Genomic DNA, 26,086 nt, shown 5'->3' on the forward strand with positions numbered 1-26,086 from the left:
CCAAGGGCGCTGCAACCAAGTTCAGTCACCGGCCCAGTCACTGGAGCACTAGCTCTTTGGGCAGAACTAGAATTCACCTCCACTCCATTGAATGTAGTACCCTGCCGCCTCTCCTGGGACCTGGGAATGCACATTTGTTGTTCTAAGTCTTTGCACTTTTTAAGGAGCCTGCATGCTTCATTTTGCAGATAGTTGTTTTCATCACTCATTTTATTCATTACCTCCTGCATGTCGCACATTTGCATTTGGCATTCATTGAATTCTTTGTTTCTCTTGTCTCTTTCTTGAATCATTTTAACCATGTCTTGCTCTGCACATTGGAGATCACTTTCTTTTTCAAAATTTTATTTTTGTAAAATCTGCATTTCTGAAACAATCTCATCTTTATCCTGTCTAATGTGATCCATTAAGGCTTTTAAGTGTACCAATTCTTGCTCATTGTCTTCAAACTGTTTCTTGCTTTTGGACAACTGAATATCAAAATCTCTGCATTTTAATTGCATGTCTTTCTGACATCCTTCTAATTCTGTTCTTAACATCTCCTCGTTTTTACTTGCCCCATCTAAGTCAGTCTTTAACCTGTTAATTAGCTGGGTATCATTTTCTTGCATTCGCAGGGACCTATTCAAAATAAACCATATTTTGACGCATAGCCGTATTAAACAGTCTTTCTCTGCACTTTTATCGGCTGCATTAAATAACCTTGTAAGGCAGACCTGAATTATGCTGCCTTCTGCAAAAATATTGTCTAGTTTTTCTTTCTGCACCTCACCCTGAATGCGGTCATGCCATTCTGAGGTAGTGTTCGATGACCACGTCCCATGTGCAAACAACTTTGCCTCTAAATATTGCACCAAGTCTGAGAATGTGGTTTCCCTTGTGACATTCTGAAATTCGTTTTTGGTGACACACTGTTATTATGAAATCCCTTTAATGTACAGATGGCAGTGTGAGACACACTTGCCACACCCAGTAGGTGCTCTATGATCACTTTCCTGGCCTGCAATGCACCATAAATGTGTAGGGTATTTTGTATAGATTTGGGGCCTAGCGGTATTTTCTTACCGCCAAAATGAAAATAATTCAGTAATAATCACTCTTTGCATTCAGATTAGATTTGGTATATAGTACTACAGTATACATACATTATTTCAGCACACAGATACATTTAGTGGTATACATTATATTGGTATGCGTTATTGATGGTATTTCTGGTGAGCATAATTCCTTTGTTTTATATGTGGCCCCAATATCCAGAACCCCTTATTTTTGCTTAGTTTGTTCATGTGATCAATAGAGGGGCCTCAGGCTTACATTTCAGGAACACCACATTTTCAATTGGAGTGCCACCATGGGCTGTCCTCGCTGTCTTATCTACGGCAGCGAGCTAACATGCGGTATTTATCACCAACTTATCTACATCGGTGAACTATGTCCAGGGCCTCTCTTTCTGCTGGCTCATGTACCTCCAGCAGTAGTCTATTTCATTATATTATTATTATGTTGCGTTCAGAAAACATACACTTATATACTGAATGGAATCATGCACACAGCTACCGCTAATTCTTTTTTTAGCTAGCTTAAAAATGACAATTGCACTGTCTAAACCTCTCCCCATATTATCAGTACTGTAATGGTAGATGCACAAATAAAAGAGAAAAATAAAACACACTATCCGTCTGCTTTCAGATATTTTTTGTGTATTATAAAAATTGCATTTCAACACGATATTACTCTTTTTACAGAAATAAATGGAAATTGCACAGTAACAACCTTATCCGTAACAAAATGAAAAGAGAGCGGCAAGAACATTTTCAATTCGCAACATTAAACCTGTTGATAAAACACTGGAGTTCCCTCTTCCACGCTGACTGAATAGTTTCGCACACATACACACTGCCCCCACACTCTGTAATATAATTACCAGGCCTGTCCAGCATGTGAAGTTCGCCGGCTGGTCGCCTTCTGGAAGTGGTTCAATGAATTCTTCTTAAATCACCCCAGCAAGGACGAGCATCTGCCGTCACTCAAACCGGGGCTTATTGACTGGAATTCCCAGTCTCTGGAGCAATGCACTGGGATCTGCTTTTTCAATCAGGAAACTACCCAGCCACCAGCCAGGTCTTTCTCCTAGCTGTGTAAAAAGTCTTCTCTCCTTTTTCCCGAGATTCATTAGCAAAGCTCTGTTACAGCCTGCCAAACGAGTTCAACCAATGAAATTCTATCATGTCCTACCCTCCTTTTCTTTAACAATGGCTTGGTTTATACAGTTGCAACTGTAACCAAACTGATTTCCTGCTTATTCGAGTCTTTGCTTCCTGCAAATACTGTGGATAGAGCGCAGATAGAAGCAAAGAAAAATAAATCTGGATGCGCGTTTAAAATGACTTTCAGAGCCTGTCATCTTCCATCCCATTTTGCACTGGAGAACACATTATATTATTAATGAGTTAGAATCATTAGTATTGTTAATAAGGTTAGTTCATTAATCCTCAAATGTGTCTCCTGCAACAGAGGATTTTCAGGTGGAGAAAAAAAAATATGCTTTTAACTGTGAAAAAAAAATATTTGCATTTTAAACGTAGAACTCATTTTTGACTGAATAGCCTGTTTTTCATTTACATGTCCATGTCACACTGGCAACACGTGCCTTGCTGTACCGCATTATAGCAATTCACCAAACCCAGGCAGTAATGCTGCATAAAAAAAAATGCTAAATACTCTTACACATCCTGGTGGAGCAAGTCCTGGGGCATTATGATGCCCTCTTCCCTGGACCATCACAAGTGGGCAAGGAAGGACTGAGGAAGATCTGACTAGACATCGTGGGTGGCATCAACACGGAGGGGGCGGCACCCCGCGACTACCGACATGTCCAGAAGTGCTGAGAGGACTTCTAGTCCAGGACCCTCAACACGGCCCGGAGCCTCCTCAAGGGTGGGCGCCGGGGCTGGTTGACCACCGACGAAAAGACGGTCCTGGAGTGCTACAACCCAGCGCTGCACACCCAGGTCTTGGATTTGGAGCTCCATCTGGAGTCGACTGGTGAGTGTCCATGTGTTCTTGTCCACCATATTGCATGTGCATGTAGACGTGTTGGTTGGTGTGTGCACCCTGCTCTTATGTTTGGCATGCCTCCTGTACAGATGTCCGTGTGCATGTCCCAGGCACTGCTGCATGTGAATTCATTGATGTATGTGTGACATCAATGGTGTCTGTGCGGAATGCGTGATGCGCGCATGTATGTCACAACGTGCAAATGTTTGAATCCCTGTGTGTGGATTGTGTCATGCCAGAGGTGTGACACATGTGTGCATTCGGCTACATCATGGACATGTATGGTTTATATGTGCATGTGTATGAGAATTTAGTGTGCAAACACTCCAGGATGTCTGTGACTCTTCACTTTTGCATTTGTGATTGCGTCATGCTGCCAATTTCACCTCAAGTGCATGCACAATTTGGATGTGCTGTCAGTGCCTTGTCCAAGGTCGTGAATGTCAGGTGTGAATGACGGACATGATTGTGCATGTGTGTGAATGGCACTTCCCTGTGTGTAGTGGGCGGTGATAATGGTTGTGACCTTTGACAGTGGCAATTATGTACTTTTGCATTGTGACAAACACACATATGTCCAGTACTCTTATGTATGTGTTCTATGTTTTCCTATCCATAGCGACGATGCAAGAAGAGGGCAGAGAAGACGCTGTGGAACCCGGCAGCAGGAATGCCTCCACCGGGCATAGACGCAAGGCCCAGTCATCTGCCCAGGCACTGTCATCTTCTGGGAGCGAGCAAGGATACTGGTGCTACGTCTTGAGTCAATGGCCGCAGCTGCTGAGGGTAGGCCCAAGAGGAGGGTAGGCCCAAGAGGGTGAAGTTGGTCGTGGGCTCCTCGGCAGTGGGAGGGACATGTGAGCCCACACAGGGGCAATCCGATGCGGTAGACAGTGGGAGTCATCCAGGTTGGTGGTGGTGGAGGAGGAGGAGGAGGCCACATCAGCTCACCACATGGGGCCCGGTGGGGTGATGAGGTAGGTGTGACTGGTGCAGTCCAGGGTCAGGGGCCTGAAGCAGTGTAGGTCACCGTGGAGAGGCCTATGACTTATCTGGTCACTGGAACTGCAAGTGCACCAGTATGCACTTGCGGGCATGCCTCAGGCCGGACCCGGCCGCAGGTGGCGGATGTATCCATGGAAACGGATCGTCCACTACCTGTGGATGAAGCAATTCATGACAGGGTGGGACCATTGCTAGCCAGTGTTGTGAGGCATACAGCCACCATTCATTATGATGTGCAGGCTTCCAGTCGGTGGCTTGCACATCATCACTATGAGGTCTGTCACCTCATTAACTGGATAGCTCAGTTCCTGGTCACAAATTTGCTATGTGTGCTGGCCACTGCTGCAACCTCCTCCTCCTCTTCCTCTTCTGTGCGTCAATCATCCTCCCTGCCGTCTTCCAGCCCAGATACCACCAGGGCCCCCTGTGCACCTGTCCTAGCCCCGACGGCCAGCCTGGTGGAGACCACATCCCTGTCAGGACAGGACATGTGGCAATGGTGTAGGAGCAGGCAACATGCAGCAGGGCACATGCACGACGGCCCCGGGGATTGTCCTCATCCCGGAGGCGCAGGCACCAGGATTTTCGGCGGCGGCATGCTCGGCGTAGGAAGTTGACAGGACTGCAGGCACTCACCAGCAGAGGGTCAGGTATCGGTCATCAGGCAGGAGGGAAACGTGGGCCTTACGATAAGGATGTCTTCTGTGTTGAGACGAATTGTCCAGCAGATCAGAGCAGAGCGGTCGCAGGCACAGGGGGCATGACTCACCATCGCCAGGGCGGAGAACACCCTGCGTCGGGAGGAGAGGTGGGCCAAGTTCCTCGAGGAGTCTCGCAGGGAATTTGAGTGGAGCACGTTGGAGTCCCTGCAGGCCCTCGAGGGGACAGCACAGGTCCACCTAGGGGAAATCGACGCATAGTTCGATCATGCCCTGGCGAAACTCTTGGGGGAAATTGTGTGTCGAAGGACTAGCCTGCTGCCTTTGTATATAGTTATTTAGGAGTAGGTTTCATTTGTTTGTTCCCTTTTTTTTGGAGTTCATGGACGTTGCTCCACATCATGTACATAGCTCTTTCTTCATGGAGTTCTTAAGTATGCTCAGGAATGTTTTGAGATCATGGATCCTGGATCCTTGTATATAGTTGGATATTTCTTTTTGGGACATTTTTTTTCACTATGTAGGAATTGTTTTGTAATGATTTGTGTTTTCATTTTGAGATGGATCAATGGATATGGACCACATTTTTGAGTTTGTCATTTTTTACATCCCACTGTGTTTTTGTTTTCACTTTCAATTTTATTTGGATTTGATTCATGATGATTATACTGGGTTTATTTTTCAGAGTGTGAATTTTATTCATTTATATGCGTTGAAATCAAAGTGGTTTCTGCTCTCAATGGTTTGGTGAATGTTTCACTCTTCCTTGACACTGTTGCGTGCCCCTGCTGTTGAGCAATGTTGTTCATGTATGTGCAAACATGCATGCATATGTGATTTTCTGATTCCCATGCCATGGGGCATGTACTGGGGAGCAGGACCAATGGATGGGTGTTGACGTGCATCGTGGATGTGCAGCATGTGGTGGCATTTTAGTGGACATATGCTATATGATTGCATCTTGGGCCAATGTGTTTGGGGGGTGTTCCATGAGTCGGAGCTTGCCTGCAGGTTGCCGTCACTGGTGGGGCGACATGAGTCGGGGCCTGCCTGCAGGTTGCCATCACTGGTGGGTGTGGGGATCATGAGTCGGGGCTGTCTTCAGGTTGCCGTCACTGGTGGGGGGTCATGAGTCGGTCCTGCCTGCAGGTTGTCATCACTTGTGGGGGTGGGGGGACATGTGCGATGGCCTGCCTGCAGGTTGCCGTTACTGGTGGGGGTTAGGGGACATGAGTCGTGGTCTGCCTGCAAGTTGCTGTCACTGGTGGGGCTGGGGGGACATGAGTCGGGGTCTGCCTGCATGTTGCCATCACTGGTGGGGGTGGGGGAACATGAGTCAGGGCCTGAATGCAGGGTATGGTGACGGGTGTGGGGGGGTCCCATGTGGTGTGAGCTGCATGTGGGGTATGGTCCCATATCGGCTGCCTGTGGGGTTTGGTCACAGTTGATGGGGGGGTGCCATCTGGTGTGGGCTGCCTGCAGTGCATGGTCACAGGTGATGGGGGGGACCCATGTGCTGTGGGCAGCCTGCAGGGTATGATCCCATGTAGGCTGCCTGAGGGGTATGGTGACGGGAGATGGGGGTCCCATGAGGTGTGGGCTGCCTGCGTGGTATGGTCCACTGCTGGGGTCTGGATGTCCCGTGAGGAGGTGTTTGCTTCCAGGGGAGTTGCGCATGTATCATGGGGTATGCGCGGGACTTTCCATGCGATTTGGCTGTTGCGAGCGGGGTATGCGATTTTGCTGGGGTGCGGATAGGGTATGTGCATGCCTTTCCACACGATTTGGCTGTTGCAAGTGGGGTACGTGATTTGGCAGTGCTGCGGACGGGGTATGCGCTGGCCTTTCCATGCGATTTGGCTATTGTGAGCTGGGTACGTGATTTCGATGGGGTGCAGACGGGGTATGCGCAGGCCTTTCCATGCGATTAGGCTGCTGCGAGTGGGGTACCTGATTACGCTGGGGTGCGGTCAGGGTACGCGCTGGCCTTTCCACGTGTTTTGGCTGTTGCAAGCAGGGTACGTGATTTCAATGGAGTGCGGACGGGGTACGCGCTGCCCTTTCCATGCAATTTGGCTGTTGCAATTGGGATATCCGATTTCACTGTGGTGCAGACGGGGTACGTGCATGCCTTTCCATGTGATTTGGCTGTTTTGAGCGAGGTACGTGATTTCGATGGGGTGAGGGCGGGGTACGCACAGCCCTTTCCATGTGATTTGCCTGTTGCAAGCTGGATACGCTATGTTTTTTCGCGTAATTACATTGGGGGGATGTGTGCTGTCCCACAGATGGCGCGGGGCCTTGCGCCGTAGTAGTCATTTCAATGGCTTTTTCCAGCGCACAGGGGCATGTTGGGGCATTACTGGCACTGCTTTATGTGCATTGCGCCACAGTTATTGATGCCTCGGAAATTCCATGAATACGCATGCCGCGTGCCGCTCAATTGCTCCTTCTCGGCACACAGCACTTGTGGTACTTCTGCACTGGATTCTATGAATCGGGCCCAGAATTTTTACCAGCCCAAGAGATGGAGAAAAAACAATCAGATAGATAAGAATGAAAATATTGCAGATAAGAAACATGGAAGCCCATGAAGAAAGAGCAGAGAGAAGAGCGATGTGATCAACTGTATCTAATCCCATAGAAATATCAAGGACAATAGGAATTGAAGATCGTTTCAGCACATTACATATGCTAAATATAGCAGTTCAGGTGGAATGAAGAGTACGGAAGCCAGCTTGGTACAATGGAAGTATAAAGTGATTATCAAGATAGGACGGCACTTTGCAATAGACATGTTACAGAATTTTACACAGAAACAAAAGTTGGTAAATAAGATGAAAGTTGGCAAGGGCAAAGGATTGAGTGAGTTATTTTCTTGAGAATTGAAATGATTGCGAGAACTGCAGCATACCTAAAGTCAAAAGGCAAAACAGCCAGAGAGAGAGAGAGTTAGAGGCTTTGAATAAGGAGGTCAGATATGGGAGTAGAAAGGATAGATTTTAGGATATGCAAAGGTGTGAGGGGCTCAAGAGGGGATACAGTAGGGTGAGCTTGAGATATAAAGAAAGCAGTGTCAGATTCAGGAAGAGGTTTAAATGATATTGTTGAAGAGAATGTAGAGAGAATGGGAATTACAAGAAGGTTGTTTGAAGACAGAGAAGGGCATACATTACTAACTTTGTAAGAGATTATGGCTGTGTGAAGCCTGGAAACATTATGCTTCAAAGGTATTTAAATAATATTGAAGACTAATTTTAACAGCTTCATAACAAGAACAAATAATCATTTTTAAATAGTGAAATTATATTGAAGCCAACTTTGAGAAGTAACAGAAGAAAGTTACATTTAAGAACACTTTCATATCAAAATTAATTAATTATTATTAAATAGATGTGTTATTTCAATCTTCTATTAATTGCAGCCTTGAAAAATCCCAGCTGGGAGAACTATATGTTGGCAAGCAACTTTTGGCTTGCAAATGACCTTTGGTTCACAATCAATGTATGCTTCTGAATAGTTTATAGATATTGTATGAACAAGCATTTTTTTGTTGTCAAGTAACCTTTTTCTATTGTCTGTATGCAAACAACATTTTATAAGATAAAGCATTTGAATGTTTGTATAGCAACATTCGTTCTGATACAGTAAGTGTAACACCCTATGATTAGAGGACATTTTTGAAGTATCACTGATTAATTTAATGTGGAAAGATGTTTATTGAATAATTGATTTAATAAAGATAAGTACATAATACCTGGACGATACAACTTTATTGATAGAGAATTTGTTTGCAAAGGGTTTTCAGAAAGGGAGAGAGAAGTAGTAATGAAAAGATCAAGTGAGATGTGCATAGGATGTGATTTAAGAGATGAAACAGGTGATGAGACTAATGAGAATTAATTCAGAAATGTAGAGATTTTTCAGTTAACAAAGAGGAATCATATATGAATATTAAAACCGTTGTACAGCAACATCATCAGAATAATGACATTTTCTTTAGTGTTGTTCTGCACAATGTAAGGAAGAACATTGAGAAATGAGGCCAGGCATAAAGGAAGGCTGAAGAGGTTTATGGCAAGAAAATACATGATGAATTGAGTGCAGAAAGTCAAGAGTAGAAAGGAAACCAGAGTTAATATATGTGAGAGGAGAGTCCACTGAGAGAAGAGAAAATGTACTCATCTGTTACCTTGTACATTATTATGGCATTAATCACCCGTTCCAGTGGCTGGAATGGGGGATAACGGCCTGGCAACCCAAGTTATTGGTCCAAGCGAATGGAGGGCCGATAACTGAGGCTCCGTGCCTTTATCCCCATTCCAGCCACTGCAATGGGAATTAAGGCTTTTAGCACCGTAGGTTACCAAAGTGGTAACTTGCGGTGCTAAAAAAGAAAGGATTTCCAAGATGGCCACCATGGAAAGGAAAGTGGGTCTCTGTGCGGAGCCACTCTTCCCTTTCCATGGCAGCCTGCGGGAACAAAGGGAAGGAGTGGATGCAGCGGCGATAACATCTGATGCTGAAATAAGGTAAGAAGGGGGGGTTGAAAAAAATAATAATATAGTGACAGAGGATGGGGAAAGTTGGCTGCAGAAGGAGCCGGAGGTAAGGTGGCATGCAATGTGGGCTTGTACCGACATTTCAAGCCTGTGTTCCTAGCCATCTGATTGGCTGGCTCCCCCCGCAGGGGTGCTAATAAGCTTTGTAGACCTAGCCCAAGGGTTGTACTGGGAGGTAATGGCACTTAAAGACTGAGTTAAAGTCCTGAGCTCAGCGAGGGCATTTAACAAGGTTTATATGCCCATAATTCCAGGTACGCACAGAAGGTATGTTCTATAAAGCTATGATGACTCTTTGGGATGAAGCAGCAGAAGCATTTTTCCTGGAGCGGTTGATGGGACTTTGCTAGTTCCCAGCAACCACCTACAGGATGATGTGGAGGGAGGGGAAGGGGTTAGGTTCCAGCTAGGCCACTACTGGTTTGGGCCAGGCAAGGTGAGTGTGTGGTGGTTGCCAGTGATATGGAGAATCTGGCCCGCATCTGCTTGGTGCTTCCTAATGAATATTAATTGAGGGGGTGGAACCATATGTCCCCACCTTCATAAAGGAAGGAGGTAGGAGACCAGCAATTCCCTGTGCATGGTCTCCATCTGCAGTTTGTGACCCCGGAATACTCAATGGTGGAGGTGGGTGGCATTACTCTCAGCACGGCACTACCATGACAAGAGCAAGTGATGGCAGCGGGACAGTCATCATGTCACTCCCACAGATCATGGGAGCGCTGCACTGACAGCCCTGCCAGCGGCAGTGAGTGAGGGAGTCACACTGCTCCCCCTCTTATTGGACAATTTCAAGGCCTTTTACTGTACTTGAGACCTAGACTGGCTCATATGACCCAGACATTGATAAATGGGGGAGTGTCTCATCTCTATGCTTGGTTATAATAATTAATACATATTCACCCTTGCAGTGCAGACCTGAGAGATCATTCACCTGAGCACCTTCATCTTTACAGGTGTAATAAAGGATCCAGGAGAATTGCAATAAAAGGCTATCATAGGATTGGTCAAGTCCTCATGAGTGTGAATTTACTGCAATTTTAACAGTGATCCCTGGTAATTCTAACATTGCTCCCTTCTTGTTTCGTTTTGTTGTCATCTTTCTGTATGAGACTGGAGACGGTTTGATTGTAGCTGGCAGTAAAGAGAGCTGCTGCCAGGTTTGTAGCGAGAAAATTGTTAGATTTCAGATGTAAACTTCCACAGTGTCTGCGAATATCAGCACATGATAAACAATGCAGGATCTAATGGAATCCAAATGGTACTGACCGCTATTATAAAGCCCTTAAATGGTGGCTTAAAATAATGGGGCTATCTCCAGAAGGCACAATCTATAGTGATTTTATTATGGTTAATAGGGGTTTTATTTATGTTTGCTAATTTGTATATTGTGACAGGGCAGCCTGCCACAAAGCACCACACTGATTCCTAAAGTCGTCACAAGGGTGTTTACTACACTTAATTATCAGAATGTCTGGTTTCTTTTCCTCCTCGGGTTGTTCAGAGCAAATGGGCTGGAATCTTTGGCACTAGGGCTGGCCCTTTTCTCTCATGACTTCCCTGGGCTGGAGTCTCACCTCCCAGACATCCTTACTATACTGTTACTCCCTACTGATCAGTAACACCTATCTGTTCTTCTAACTCTGACTATAGGTGTTTTCCCTAAGATGCTGGTTATCTGTATCCATAGGGAACTATTAACTTTCCCTCTCCTATCGTTGGTTAGTCTCTATGGGAATAGGGAATGGTGCCTTCATTCACCCAGTGTCAGGCTCACAACTTTCACAGCCACTCGCTCCTGTCCCTTCACTATGCTGAACCTTCTAACTGTTCTCCTCCAACCACTTCACTATCCCTCCAATCTCACACTCTGCCTTTCCACATCCACCCTTCGATCTTACTTCCCTTCCAACTCTTATTCTTCCTCCCACTGGTACCTCCAACTGTCCCTCTACCTCTGTTGGTTTATTTTTCCTCCTTCCTCTCACTCTGCTTCACTCCCTATTGCTATTTTTCTCTTGTTCTCACTCAATGCTAATAGCCACTCCTTTGCCCCCACTCACTCTCGCTCTTGCATCTCCTCCTTCTCCACTACATACTCCACTACTATCACTACCGCTCTACTACCTTTACTGCTCCAAGAACTCAGGGATATGGTGTCCTGCTCATCCAGGGATAGGGACGCTGCTCACCCCTCTGCTACCAACCTCCACTCTACAGCGTATTGTTCCCTCACTACTCCTGCCACCTACTACCTTTATTCCCACTACTACTACCATAGCCCCTACTGATACTCCACTCTGCCACTACTCCCACTCTACCTCTAACACTCACACATTTCTCTCAAACACAAACACTCCACTGACCCCCTTCTTAACACTCCGAATGCTCTCGCCTCAACTGGTTTCTCGGACATCCTCCACTTCCTCCTGTCCACACCCAACTATCTCACATTAAAACATTCAAACAGGCTTACTTAAATAACCCATCCCCTTCCAGGATTGACTACTTACCATGTCCAATCAATTACCTTCCTCCATGGGGTGTGAAAGCAGAAGGCCATGGAAGGCTTAAAAGGGCTGCTAAATCTGGCCCCTTTGCAGCGTGGACCTGCTGGGCTCCTAGGGTGCTGGAGTCCTAAAGGCCTGCAGGCCCATTCAAAATACTAATATTGTCTCTGGAGGCATAAGGGTTAAGGCCTTCCTGTCGCCATGTATTCTGCAGGACATCCCAGGTGGTATGGTGGATTTAAAAGACCTTCCTAGGTTTTATTAAATGTTTTATTATATTCCCTGGTGGGTTAGTGCTGACTTGTTTCTGTGCGGGCTCCAGCTGACACTTATGAGCTGGAACTGTGTTCCTTCACTGGCCGGTGTTACGATTCACGTGGCACATCTTGGTCACACATCTCCCATTGCTGCATCATGCAGCCAGTGTTGCCGTATTCGCAGTATCCTATGACTGGGATGCCCGGCAGCTTCAAGCTTTCTGCTGGATGTGGGGGCTCTCCCTAGCACCGCTGTCTGCGTCCTTCTCATCATGGAGTAGGTGCCCCTACTCCATCCATGGCACAGAGGCCATCATCTTTGCTGGTAAGAAAGGGTGGGGATGGGGCCTGCCTGCATAAAGACACCCGTGTTGGGAAGGGCTCCCCAACCTCTCTGACAGGGCTGCAATGCTGGCCCTGTAACAATATATTCTTTGTAAAAATATTACCAGCTAGTGGTGCAAACCCTGCTGTACACGACGAAGCACTGTAAAACATCCCAATGAGACTGTGCTTACCACTTTACCAATTCTCTTTCTAATGTCCACCACTCTCACCTCTTTCAACTGCACTTTACACTGTGAATCATCCATCCCTCCTTCAAACTCATGCCCTGCTTGGCTTCAAGGGCAAGATACTCGACTGAATGTCTTCCGCTAGCTATGACCACTCCTTCTCCATGTGATATGACAACAGCTCCTCCTCCCCAAGATCTCTTCTTGTGGGTGTCCCTTAAGGATCAGGGCTGTGCTCACTTCTCTCCACCATATGTGCTGCCTCCCTTGGAAGTCTAATTTCCTTATTTGGATTTAACTATTGCCTCGTCTCTGATAATACTTAGATCTTCTTTTGCTTCCCCTACTTTACCCCTCAAGTCTCAGAAAACATAACAAACTGCCTAACCATGATCCAACCTTGGATGTCTGTTCAATACCTCATACTAAGCTCTCCAAAGACAGAAGCCATCTTTCTCCCAGCCTTCAGTGCCAACAAAACTCTTCCCTCTCTATATCTTTCCTCAGACCATCTCACCCTCTACCGCCTGATCTCCTAACCCCTTGCTTGCAACCTACAGTTCTCTTTGATAACCACTGAAAATTTGACACGTTCCTCATGGCCAGTGTCACTGTAGCCAGACTCCATTTCCTAAACATTAAAGAAATATGCCCATACCCCACACAACATTTAACTAAAACCCATATCTCTTATGTCCCCAAGAAAATGGACTACTGAATGGTCCAACGTCTTGGTATAAACCCCTATTTTATTTTCTCCTTAACAAAATCCTCAACTTTGCAGCACACAACCTTTTTGGCCTACTCAGTACTGCCCCCACATCTACATACAGAGTGCTTGCAGACCATGTAAATGGTAGTGGCGCAAAACATAACCCCCACTAACATAGCATAACATTACATATGTTGCCATTCTAGATGACTTCACATGCAAAATCCCTCTTTAATTCCTGCTACTCATCTATAAATCCATTTATAGTCTTGCCATCCACAATGTCACTGAATTCATCTTGCTGTTCTTTCCCTCTCCTACACTCTGCTCCATGACTCTTAGATTTGTGTTTCATTATTCCACTGAACCTTTTTGACTCCTCTTACTTTTGCTCCTTTTCCTTGCTTGGCTCACTTCACCAACATGCTCTCCCCATAGCAATAGAAGTCATCTCTCCAGTTAAACTCTTAAAAAATAAACTCACACTCCACCTGCTTGCAAAGGGTGGAAAACCCAAACCCCCTCCACCAAACAAATCGCCTAAACCATCTCTTCTGCATTTGCCCTACAGACTAGTCTATGCAATGTGTAAATATGGCACCAGTCTCACAATGTTAAAACGATAAGAATGTATTGTAATCTCCTCCAGACCTTGTCTCCTTCCCTCTCCTTCCCCTGTGCAATCTCTGAATGCATAATCAACAGCCAACCACATTTAACATTGGAGGGCTCTGTGCTGTCTCAGATTTCTCCCTCTCTCAAATTCCATTGCCCCATCAATTTCTCCCTCATCCAAGGCTGGCAACTTGGGGTTCTCTTTCACAGTGACCTGAAACTCTACCAGACCTCATGGTCACAGCCACTGCAGCCAGACTCAACATCTAAAGTATTAGGATGATCCACTCACACGAATGCACCAATCAACAAAAATCCTTCTCTCAACACTTTTGCTCAGCAAACTGAACTACAAATGGAGCCTATTTCTTTTTAAATCCTTATACCTTTTTGCTTCCATCAACAAAGTACTGAACTTTTTGTCACACACCCTTTTCAAACTACCAGATACCCCACCAGCCCTAGTTAGCTTCACCACAAAGGCTGGCTCTGCTTGCAATATCTCAGTTGATTTATAAATCCACCCATGGTCTTTCCCCCAACTGACACATTGAATGCATCTCAATATGCTCTTTCGCTTGAACTTCGTTAACTCTCTTCAGTGAATGACACCCCCATCCATCCTTCGGATTTTGCTTCTTTTCCCTATTTACTCCAATCCACTGGACTGCTATCCTCCTAGAATTCTTAACCATCCCATCCATGGAACTTTTGAAAATGAAGCCCAGGCTCACTTTCAAGCAATTGACCGAGCCCCCTCCAGAACCCCAGAAAGACACTCCTGGAGCAGAAAAGAGAGAAAGAGGGAGGGCTGTGTGGGAGAGATAAGCAGGGAATCGTGCTTCAGAGGAGGCAGCCATGATGGGACCGGACGATGGGCAAGGACATCGGACAACTGCACAGAACACTTGCACAGCCAGTAGCCAGTGGGCTGTGAAATTATTGCAGCTCTGGGTGCCTCCATTGTAGAGGATTGGCAGCAGGAGCTGCAAGAGAGCACCAAGGAACAAAGACGCTGTCCGCGTCTGGAACAAAGCATTTTTCTTGCCGGCGGGCAGAGAGAGGCACGCTACTGGTAAGCAGAGCTCCAGCGGGTGAGTTTTCTTGGCTGCAGCAGTGAAGAAGAAGCCGAGGGAACCACTGGAAGGAGACACCACTAGCCGGTGTGTGTAAAAGAGGACGCGCGCATACAAGGAGTTCCTGCGAATGTGTATTAAATACCAAAGTGAATGGAACTTTAAAATGAAACAAAAACAATATGTATTGAATACCAAATTGTATAGAACTTTTAAACACAACAAAACCAATACTTATTGGATCCCAAACTGAATGGAACTTTCAAATTAAGTGAAGTTAATGCTTATTAAATAACAAACCAAATGTAACCTTAAAACTCAGCGAAAGCAATGCTTATTGAATACCGCACTGAATGAAAATTTACATTTAAGTGGCTTAAATGCTTATCAAATGATGAATTGAATGAAACCCTAAACTTAAGCATTCAAAGTGCCGAATGGGATAAAACCTTTATCGGCCAAACACATAACCCAAAAGTCCAGATGAAAACGAATTACAGAAAAGGGCACAAGGTTGACAGAGAGTCCTAAGAAGTTAGGTGTGAGTAAAAAACCCTTAAGCCAAACTTTTATGAATGAATGCATGTAACAAGGCCAAGTACTGGAAAGGATGTCTGACAAGTACTGGCAAAGCCAAGAGGCTGATGAGGAAAAGCCAGAAGATTGTAAATGAACACATCAAAGCCAAGAGGCCGAGAGTCAGGTATCCTGGTTGGGTGACCTATGATAGGTGCCCTGTTTGGTCTGGCAACTGCGCCTAGACCAGTGAGCCCTAAAAGATGAAAGCACAAAGACACTGTGATCATGAAGCGTAAGTCTTGGGGAAGGGAACCCTGAGACTTGAGGATCTACATGTGTGATCTTAAGAACAAAGCCTCAAGGCCTTTTTGTTGTCTTTGAACTGTGGTGTTTGTACCTTGGATAAGGGAAACCCAAGTATTGGTTTTGAACTGTTTGAACTGTGGTGTTTGGAACATGGCAAGAGAACCCGGCAAATTGCTTTTGAAATGTAGCACCTTCAACTGGAATCTTGAGACTTTTTCATGGAACCTTCTTATACTTGGGGAAGGGGAGCTGAGAGAAAGCTTCAACCTGGAAGCAGCTCTGAACTTTAAGTTGAACACTATTTTCTAGTTTTGACATCCCTACACATTGATTAGCTTTAGTTTTGAGGATAAATATACATTTTGGACACAGACAGACTTTTAAGTTGAACTGTTTGACTCAGACTTTCCTTAGTTTTTTTCAGTTAGGAAAATTTTACCTTAGCATAGGGCAAGTTAGAGCTTCTACCATCCCGACATTAGATTTAATAAAGTATTTTATTTTAAACTTTAAGTCTATAGTCTGTGTCTTGCTTATGATGTCACAGTGTGTTAAGCACTCATTGCACATATTTGGCCAAGATAAAAATACCAAATTCCAGCAAGGCTGATTCAGCCTAAGGATGAAGTTGATAAACCTGTATGCATATGTACTTTGTTCTGTAGCACAATAGTTGCTATTATCACCAATTTACCTGAACCAGATAGCGGTTCCTATGAATACAAACGTGTATTTGTTTATTTATGTATGTATTTATTTATTTTGTGCCAAACAGCCCGCAGTCATCGGGGCACGACACAGAACCTCAAGGAACAAGCACAGAGAACATATCATCAGGATGTTGAAGGTCAAGTAATGAGTTCCTTCAGTCCATGTGATGTGACACCTAAGCAGCCACTCCAATGATGAGCAGAAATTATTAGTCTAGAGAAGGGATATGTTGTTTTTGTAACAAATCTTTATTCGGCTTAAAACCATAAACGCATTTTAACGTCACAATCATATAAAACATATTAGCACCAAAAATTATTTAAGTAAATTTCGGTTTAGCAACCAGCTCCCTTCATATACCAAAACAAATACATATGCTTAAAACTGAAGATTTTTCAATGCAAAATTATGATAAATTATGAAAAATTATGATTATGGACTGTAGCTTTGCACTTTTACTCTTTGTAGCCAGGCTCTATGTAAGCACCTAGAGACAAAATAAACTGAATTTAGTTCTGCAGTACTTTTCCGAAACTGCTAATTCAATTGTTCTAATACCCCTCAGGTGGAATAGTGTAAGGAAGTAGTATTTCCTCAGTTCTCTGTACACTGGACAGAATAAAACAAAATGTTTTATAATTTCCTCCAGGTTCCTGCACACTTTACATTGTACATCTGTTGTGTTTGATCATCTTTTTTGTAAAAACTGCCACCTTCATGGTATTATTGAGCAGTTGGACAAATAAGACTCAGGCATATGCAGGGGCCACAAAATCCAAATAAAGTTCAAAGCCTTCTAATTGCTTAGACATTATAAATGGGGCCCCCATTCTTAATTCAACACACACCCACTTTATTTTTCTAATAGTGGCTTCCTGGCACTTTGTCTTAGCCAACATCTTTGAGCAAGGAGGTAAACCCTCTGGGTTAGCCCATATGCAAATCAAGTTCAGTTCCTCAAAGCACTTTTGAATGGACATAATCAGAGGAGGGAGCCAGAACCAGTAATGTCCGTATGTTTGTATCCCTTCACTAGTTCTGGTATACTCCACAGTCAGATTCAATATTTTTGTTTCTTTTTTGCTAATACTTCACTGATGGGCTTCACATCACATTCCCATCACAGGATGTCCATAGGGCCACCCTTGGATTGGATGATTATACCTTGTAAAAAATCGTTGTCAGCTGCATTTAGTCCAGTAGTTTAGCAATGTCCCCACAGCTCAGCCCCGTTTGAGTCAGCTGCCCAACCCTGAACTTTGGACAATTTTAGCACTGGGGAGATAGCACCCCTGCCATGCCTATTTTAAAAACTGCTAATTCTACAGCTATACCTTTCCAGGTTTGCCGTGACATTTGCAAGATAGTCCATCCACCTAAGCTTCGAAAACCTGATCCCCAGGTAATCGTAGTGACATACTTGCTCTAATCTGTACTCATCTACCAAAACCCATTTTTTTTTTACATCTTCTCCAATCAAATGCCAAAACCTTTGTTTTTTTCAGGTTGAGCTTCATTGAAAGCTATTTCTTGATGAAAACCCTCAAATTATGCCTCAACACCATCAGAGTGGTGTACTAAAGAGCAGCGTCATCTGCATAAACAATGCAGGGAATGTGTTGTTACCAAGCCTGGGGCCTATACTAGAGACTAACAGTTAATCTATTATAGCGTTAATATAGAAACAAAAATGGAGGGGGGCCAACACACACCTCTGGCGGACACCCCTCTCTACAGCAAAGGAATCTGTGATCTCATCGTCTAACCCTGATTTCACTGACGTCCTATTATCAGAGTAATAAAAAATAATAAAGGCCCAGGATGACCAATCTCCCTCAGCACTTTTGAACGCTGTACAGAGATCTACAAATATAGCACTTGTTGCAAAGACACATATTTGGCCAGTATTACATTCAACAGACACATTGGTCTATCATGCGTATACCATGGTAAAACCCAGCTTGGAGCTGAATAAAGGCCAATCTTGTAGTTGTATATATTTTCTGGAAGAGATACACCTAATCTTGTGAAATGTTGTTATTGTGATGAATTGTGGTAAATTGTGGCATATTCTATTGTGGTAATGCATTTGGTGGCTTCTCTATTTATAGTGGTAATGCTCCCCTATGAATATACCCTAACACCTGTCCTTTTACCCAGGGTCTTTTCACAATAATAGTTACTGGACTTATTACACTTATATGTGACAGTATCACTTTTTTTTCGCAGCAACTTACCTAGAATGCTGAGTTATACTCTAGCACCCAACGCACAAAACATCTTATATTATAAACACGTGATTGGATACACACATACATCACACACTTCTAAACTTACTTACTAGGAAAACCAAAAGCTCACTTCAGATTTTACTGCTTTTGGTAACATGAATTACCACTTACAGTAAAATGGGGCTAGTCCCTGTGAACTCTCAACCTCTGTGCCAGTGAGCACAGTCATGCAATGGAAATCCAAATCAATATGTTTTAGATTTCTGATTTTATATGCTAATGATGTTCAGAGTTGTTCCTATAATGTTTATAAACCATGTGTACAAAAGAGAAAAATAGGAGATTATATATTACATTACACAATTCACGCTCATCAAAAGGTCCCCCAGTCTTATCTTACTAATGTCCTTGCACACAAACAAAATTGGCAGGAGATGCAGTTTGAGAGAAAAAAAGAAATACAACAGCATAGGGATCTTTTTTTATAAACTTTCAAAACTGTTTTTGTTTTAAACACTAATGAACATTATACATATAAGCAATCTGCTAATCCTGACTAGCTACTAAATATGCATTTATGTGGCCAAACCTCACTTATAACCCATATTCACCTAGAAATTGGTGAGATTCCTGCAGTACTGGCTGTGTAAAGCCACTCTTTCTTGGCTCGTCACCGATAAGGAATGTCACGACCTCAGCAACTCGTCAGCAGTGCCTCAGCCAGCCAGCAAAGCTTCTCAGACTGCCTGTCACAGCCCATCCCTCGGGCAGCCCAGCTCCCAGCATAGATCCCTGCACATCTCCTGCAAGTCAGCCTGCCCATCCGAACTCACACCAACTCGCAGCTACTTCTAAAAGCTACTGCTGTCATTCAAAAGGACCTGCCTCTCTTCCCGAACATGCCCACATCACCCAACCTGCTCAGTGTGTTTCCAATGCCTGCTAAACTATAAATGCATCATCTTTCTTACTTTTGCTACCTATGAAAACAAAATGGCCTTTTTAGCCACACATAATTCATATTTGCAGTCTCTGCTATGCTACACATTGTATTAAACCAGCCAGGTAATAACTCATTACAGAAGGGCATTTCAAAATAATTTCGAATTTATTTAGTCTGAAACAATTTGCACTCCATGTTAGGGATAGGGAATTCAGTTTGTTAAATAGAAGGTTACGTTAGTATGTTAATGTATGTTAGTTATAAAATTTGGTGCAAATTCAGTCAAATAAAACATTTTCCTGAAAAGAGCTAATTTTAACACATGCTCACTGCAATGATTTGTGCATTTCCATTTAATGCATGCGCTGGCCATTTATGATGTTTGCATTTTCTACATAAACCACTTACCACAGCCTATACAAGAACCCTTGCACTTCACTGAATGCGTTAAAATGTATGTGTTGCCCCCAATTGAAATTTCTATATGTGAAAATAAATATTATACACAATGAAATCTGTGCATCAGAAATGATGTACATACCCCAGCTTTGTACACATTATCATCATTCCCAATTATATAGAGACAATAACAATATTTTTAACATGAACAATAACTATGGTGAATATTTGTAGACATTTTTCCTCTTCAGATCGCATCATTATTTATCAGTGATCTGATCTTTATATATATCTTTTTTTAATGATATTGTTTTTAAGAGATCTTTATCTTTTTTTTGATCTGATCACCATCTTTTAATATATAGTTTCTTTTTTTTACTGGTGATCCAATTATATATTTTTTGTTAAAGTTTTTAAAGATTATTTTAAGCACAATTACATAATTAACAGTTCCAGACAAAATACAACATAAACAAAAATAAAAACTGTATTTGTCCTGTAGTAAAATAGTTCTTGGTCAAGAGCAGAATGGACTACACATTGGGTATGTCCTGTCCATCAACCTTTGTGCTACCAATGCACATAATGCTGTCATTGGCAGAACTCCTCCAGTCCGGGACTCTATGGGACCGTCTCCACAAGTGTCATCTCCATGGTGTTTCGGGCTCCTTATCTTAACCCCCTTTCTTCAATCCCGAGGGCTTTCTGGGGGCCTCCGATCCAGTGGCATCCTCCTGGGATCCAGCGCACCCAGGATCCGGCACTGACTGAGTAAAAAGAAAAAGACGCATTAAGGACCAAGCACGATCCATTTGTCATCCCTCTATGGAGGAACATCTAAAATGACACTAGATTGTTATTTACTACAACCATAGTCACCCGTCTGCCATTCTGGAACACCTACAAATAAATGTATTATTGAACAAATCAGAGACATACATATCATGTCACATACATATCATGTCATGCAACCAAAACAATTTCAAAAATACATACCTCCCCACATTATACCTTTATACCAGAACCCCTTAGCACTTCCCATGTATTAGTAATATGTACAATGACTCCCTGGCTAGGACAACCTTCATCTTCGCACTCATTATTATTTTTTTTTTACTAGTCTCGACTTGCTCAAGCCACTTCACCTCATGTTTCAGATGGAAATCAATCTGATTAACATGAACAAACAGTTCCACTCTCAACTCACCCTCCTTTTTAGCTATTTTATACACTACGGGTGATATCTTGTCTGTAATTTTATATGGCCCTTACCATGCTGCTAGAAATGTAGAGTTTGCATGTCTTCTCTTTACAAAATTAACCTTATTTCCTACCTCTTACTCTTTTGCAGATGTCTTCCTATCATAGTATGTTTTTGCACTGTCACTGCCTTTTCCAAATTCCGCTGCACAAATGCAAACGCATGTTGTAAGTGCTTCCTCAACTCTTCCACATATTTGTGAAACATGAAACCATTCACAAGAGTTTGTTCATGGGTCTTGTAAAGTAAATGCTGTGGCAACACCATTTTTCTTCCTGTCAGTATTTCAGAGGGCTTAGATTTGTTGATTTAGATGGAGTCGACCTAATGGCCATTAATACAAATGGAAGCCGAAGGTCCCAACTAGAATCTGCTTCAGCCACAATTTATTCAACACGTCCACAATTGACATGTTGCTCCATTCCACCCCACCTGAAGAGGAAGGCCAGTATGAGATGTGCAGTATTCTTTTCACACCCAAAATCTATCCTTTGGGATAAACTTTATTACTGAAATCTGCAGTACAATACGATGTTTGTATTGCCATTCCCATCACTGGATTTTCCTCTAAATGAATGAATGTCCTGACATCCTTTATTGTCTACCAGAATTTTAATGAGTCCATCCCCAATCTCTACCAGTGGTGTATATTCGCATTCTATCCCTTGCTGCCTCATGGATTCATTTAGGCATACAAATACATCAGCATCTTTTAACTGCTGTCCCTTTCTGTATCATAATGCTATTGTAACTTGTCTTGTGAATGCAGGAATAGTGACATCAATCCTCACCCGCAATTCAATCGCATATGGGACCATCTGCGTACAATGATAAGCTTGTCTCTTGTCCTCAAAAATTCAGGCACAGCCCCTTCCAACCTGGACCAAACCTTGTGATTGCAGAGGTCTAACACCATACACATTCTGTGCATGATGTCTTTTCTCATGTAAAATGTATTCTGTGTCCCGCTCACTATCCACACATTGTGATACTCTTAGGACCAATTGTAATCTTTAACATGCATCTCCCTACAACCCTATTTCCTGACTCCAGATCATCCAACCAAAAAATGTGTTAGTTCTTTATTCTGAGTTTTTGGATCTCCTCCTTGTCAATTATCTGCTGGAGTATTTTCTCATTAATGAAACCTCATTCCTGCTCAAGTGCTACTTCAGCTACCTCATTCCTGCTCAAGTGCTTCTATCATTTCAGAATGCCCATTTATATGGATAGGGATCCATGGCTGCCCAACTACATTTGGAGATTTGGATTGTGTTGTCACATCTACCTGTATTTCACCAAGTAGGTGTTCAATAGGAAACAACTCTCCCATCACAGCTTCTATTTTGGCTAACTGATCTGCCTTGTCATTCCCCTCTATGTCCTCACCTAGCATCTTTAAATGGCCATGTATTTTTCTCCAATGTATTACCAAATTATTTTCTGATACACGTTTGTCTATGGCTTGAATCATCTTGTCATTTTTTAGTAGTTTTCTGTTATAGGTAAGCATACCTTTTACTGTCCAGCTAGGTAAATATTCTCCAAAGTATTTTGTGCATAATCAGAATCAGTCAGTAGAAACTGTGAACAGCACCTTTGCGTACACTTTTCCCACTTTGCCCACTGCCTCCAAAAGTGATATGGGTCATAGTTACCCAGATTCTTATTGTCACCCGTCTTATACAAAGGAATTATTATGGCATGCGCCAAGATCATGGGATACCCCGTGTCCCTGTCACAAAATCTAACACACATTTCAACAGCGGGAACCATACTCGTGGCTCATCTTTCAGCAAATCTATAGGAACTCGGTCAGGCCCAGGGGCCTTCACACCACCTCAACCCTTAAGGGCCTCTTCCACCTCACTAATTGAAAAAGTAGCAGGTGTGTAGTGCACACTAGTGTGTTGCAGAGGTAGTTCCTGTTGATCGCCAGATTCATTTTTCTAGAGCACACTAAAATGTTTGTGCCATATACTCGGGGGAATGTTACATGAAATGTGCGTGCCACACTGATTTTCATTTGTTACCACCAACAATTTTCCCAAAATGTACTTGATAACCTTTTTTGCCGCAAAGTAGTATTTCCTCTCATTTGCTAGTAGTGTACTGTGTCTTTGTTGATGTTACCATTAATTTATATTTCACCCAGAAAATTCTTAAGTGGTGTTGATCAATCACATTTTGATTTTTAAAGTAAATTAAGAGGTCATTGTTGGCCTACTGACAGTCATTATCAAACCAACCCTGTTACCCAAGTTATATTTTCTTAGTTTTCCCATTGGCTTGATAAAGACATTTAGCAAAGTCATCATCATATCTGTGAACAGGTCTCCAATGCTGGGGGAGGTAATGTCTGCCATACAAATGCCCTCAATATGATGAACAATGCTAGGCCTTTTTTTACTATTCCCAAAGCTGTCCCACTCCATGGACCTCCCAGCTTGCCAACCCACCACCGCTCAACACTTAACAGCACAACTTAGTCGGTAATGGGCACTGTCACTTTGATCAATCACCTCCAAACTTGTTACCATGTCCCAGTCAGCCATACTGATTAGGACATAGTCCATCCTTGAGCTGCCCTGATGGGCTGCATATATCACTCCTGCTGGTCTATCTGGTAAGGCCCTCCCATTACAGGCCCATAAACCCACCTCATACATAAACCTAGCAACCTCTAGAGCACCAAGACATGTCCTGGCAGGCTTAGATTTTTCTAATATGGGAATCCCATGCATTGCATCCTGATTGTCCCACAGACTGGGCATTTCTTCCACGGGTTAAAATTGTACATTAACATTTCCCATAGCCACAACCACCAGATGGATGTTGAAAGACTGAGCGCCATTAATGTTATGAAACATTACTGTAAAACTTTTGAATGGAGCATTCCCACTAACTGTGTTATAAATGTTTTATATCAACAAACACCCCCCGTTACTTCTGCATGTATATGTACTTTGTTCTGTAGCACAATAGTTGCTATTATCACCAATTTACAGGATGATGAAGGCCAGGAAATGAGTTCCTTCAGTCCGGGTGCTGTGAAACCTAAGCAGTCACCCCAATGATGTGCATAAAGTGTTAGTGTAGAGAAGTGATTATGTACCCAAATTCAATATGGTGAAACCAAATGGTTTATGCTCATATCCTGGCTTTTCCAGCAGATGATACTGTGATCCTGGACAAATCATCTAATATCTCTACATCGGCGTATGAGAATCAGCAACCTTGTCCTTTACTGGTTCAAATCCTACCTCGCCAAAGGCTAGCAGTTTGTTCAGATGGACTCCTCTAGATTGCCAATGCTACCCGCCATCTGTGGAGTCGCAGAGGGTTCCATCCTCTCCTGTGTGATGTTCATTCTATACAAGGAAACGCTGGGAGCCCTCCTAGCCACAAACAACATGCATATCCATCAAAATGCAAATAACACATTATACCTCAAGATTGATTCCATCAAGGACATACACAGGCTCCAAAGCTGCCTCTTACTGACCCAGTTGTGGATGTCCAGTGCATACTTGAAGCTAAACCCCTGCAAGACTGAATTCCTACTCCTCGCCAATAAAACCGAACACTCAGAAATACAGACCTGGCTATCAACCATGACCATGAGGGCTTCACACCTGAGCTCACCTCGTCTATGAAGTCCATCGGGTACCACATTGACAAACATCTCTCTTTCAAGGACACACATAGCTAAGAAATTCAGACAGCTGGGCAACAGCTCTCCCACCTGCAGAAAGTCAAGCCATTCCTCTCTCCAGACAGCTCTAGATCCACTGTTCAGGCACTGGTCCTGGATGAGAGCAATTTCCTCCTCGAAGGCCTCCTTTCGTCCTCCCTTCTGTCCCTGAGTAGTGTCCTACACGTGACCGCATGACTCATCAAGGGTCTATGCAGATACAACCACATCACCCCAGCCCTCAGAGACCATCACTGGCTCTCACTGCATGCACAAATCACCTTCAAATCTTGCTGCATTATCTATAAGGCAGTCACCCAGCTAGCTCACAGAGAAACTCAGCATCTCCGGCAGACAGCACACCACCAGAAGCCAGACTTGAAATCTGCCACTGCATAAAGGAAAGGACCAGAAAACAATGCCTATGCCCTAAGACTATGGAACCTCCTCCCCATCAGCATCAGAAGTGTCCCCACGCTCCTACAATTCAGAAAAAAACTCAAGACCCACCTCTTCCTAAACACCTAGTCCATCACATCGCCCGCGCTTCCTTACTTGCTAAGGGCTGTTTTCCCCTCACCTCCCTGTCACCCTGTACAGCTGTACCCCTCCCCTGTGACCCTCTGTATCCTACCCTCTGCTGTATATCTGTTCTGTTGTTACCTCTAAAAAGCACTCTGTTATGTTTCTGTACTGTTGTATACCTCTGTAAAGCGCTCTGTTGCTTCTCAAAGCCAGGTCCATGATCAATAATTGTTATAATAATAATAATAATAATAATAATAATAATAATAATAATAATAATAATAATAATAATAACAACCACAATTGTGCATTACAATTATGGCAATAAGCTATTTTTTCAATTAATCGTTTGCACAAGTGAAAACCTTGCCCTAGTGCTAATATGGAATGGTATTAACATTAGGGCAGACATCGTCCTGTGGAAAAAATGTATTGACAACATATGTGTTTTGGCTCTAGGGCAGTTGTTGCCCTAGTGCTAACACCATTCTAAACGGCACTTGCCATAGTGCAAAGGTTTTCCAATGTG

The sequence above is a fragment of the Ambystoma mexicanum genome, chromosome 3q (assembly GCF_040938575.1).
Source record: "Ambystoma mexicanum isolate Mex_15411 chromosome 3q, UKY_AmexF1_1, whole genome shotgun sequence".
NCBI classification, from domain to species: Eukaryota; Metazoa; Chordata; class Amphibia; order Caudata; family Ambystomatidae; genus Ambystoma; species Ambystoma mexicanum.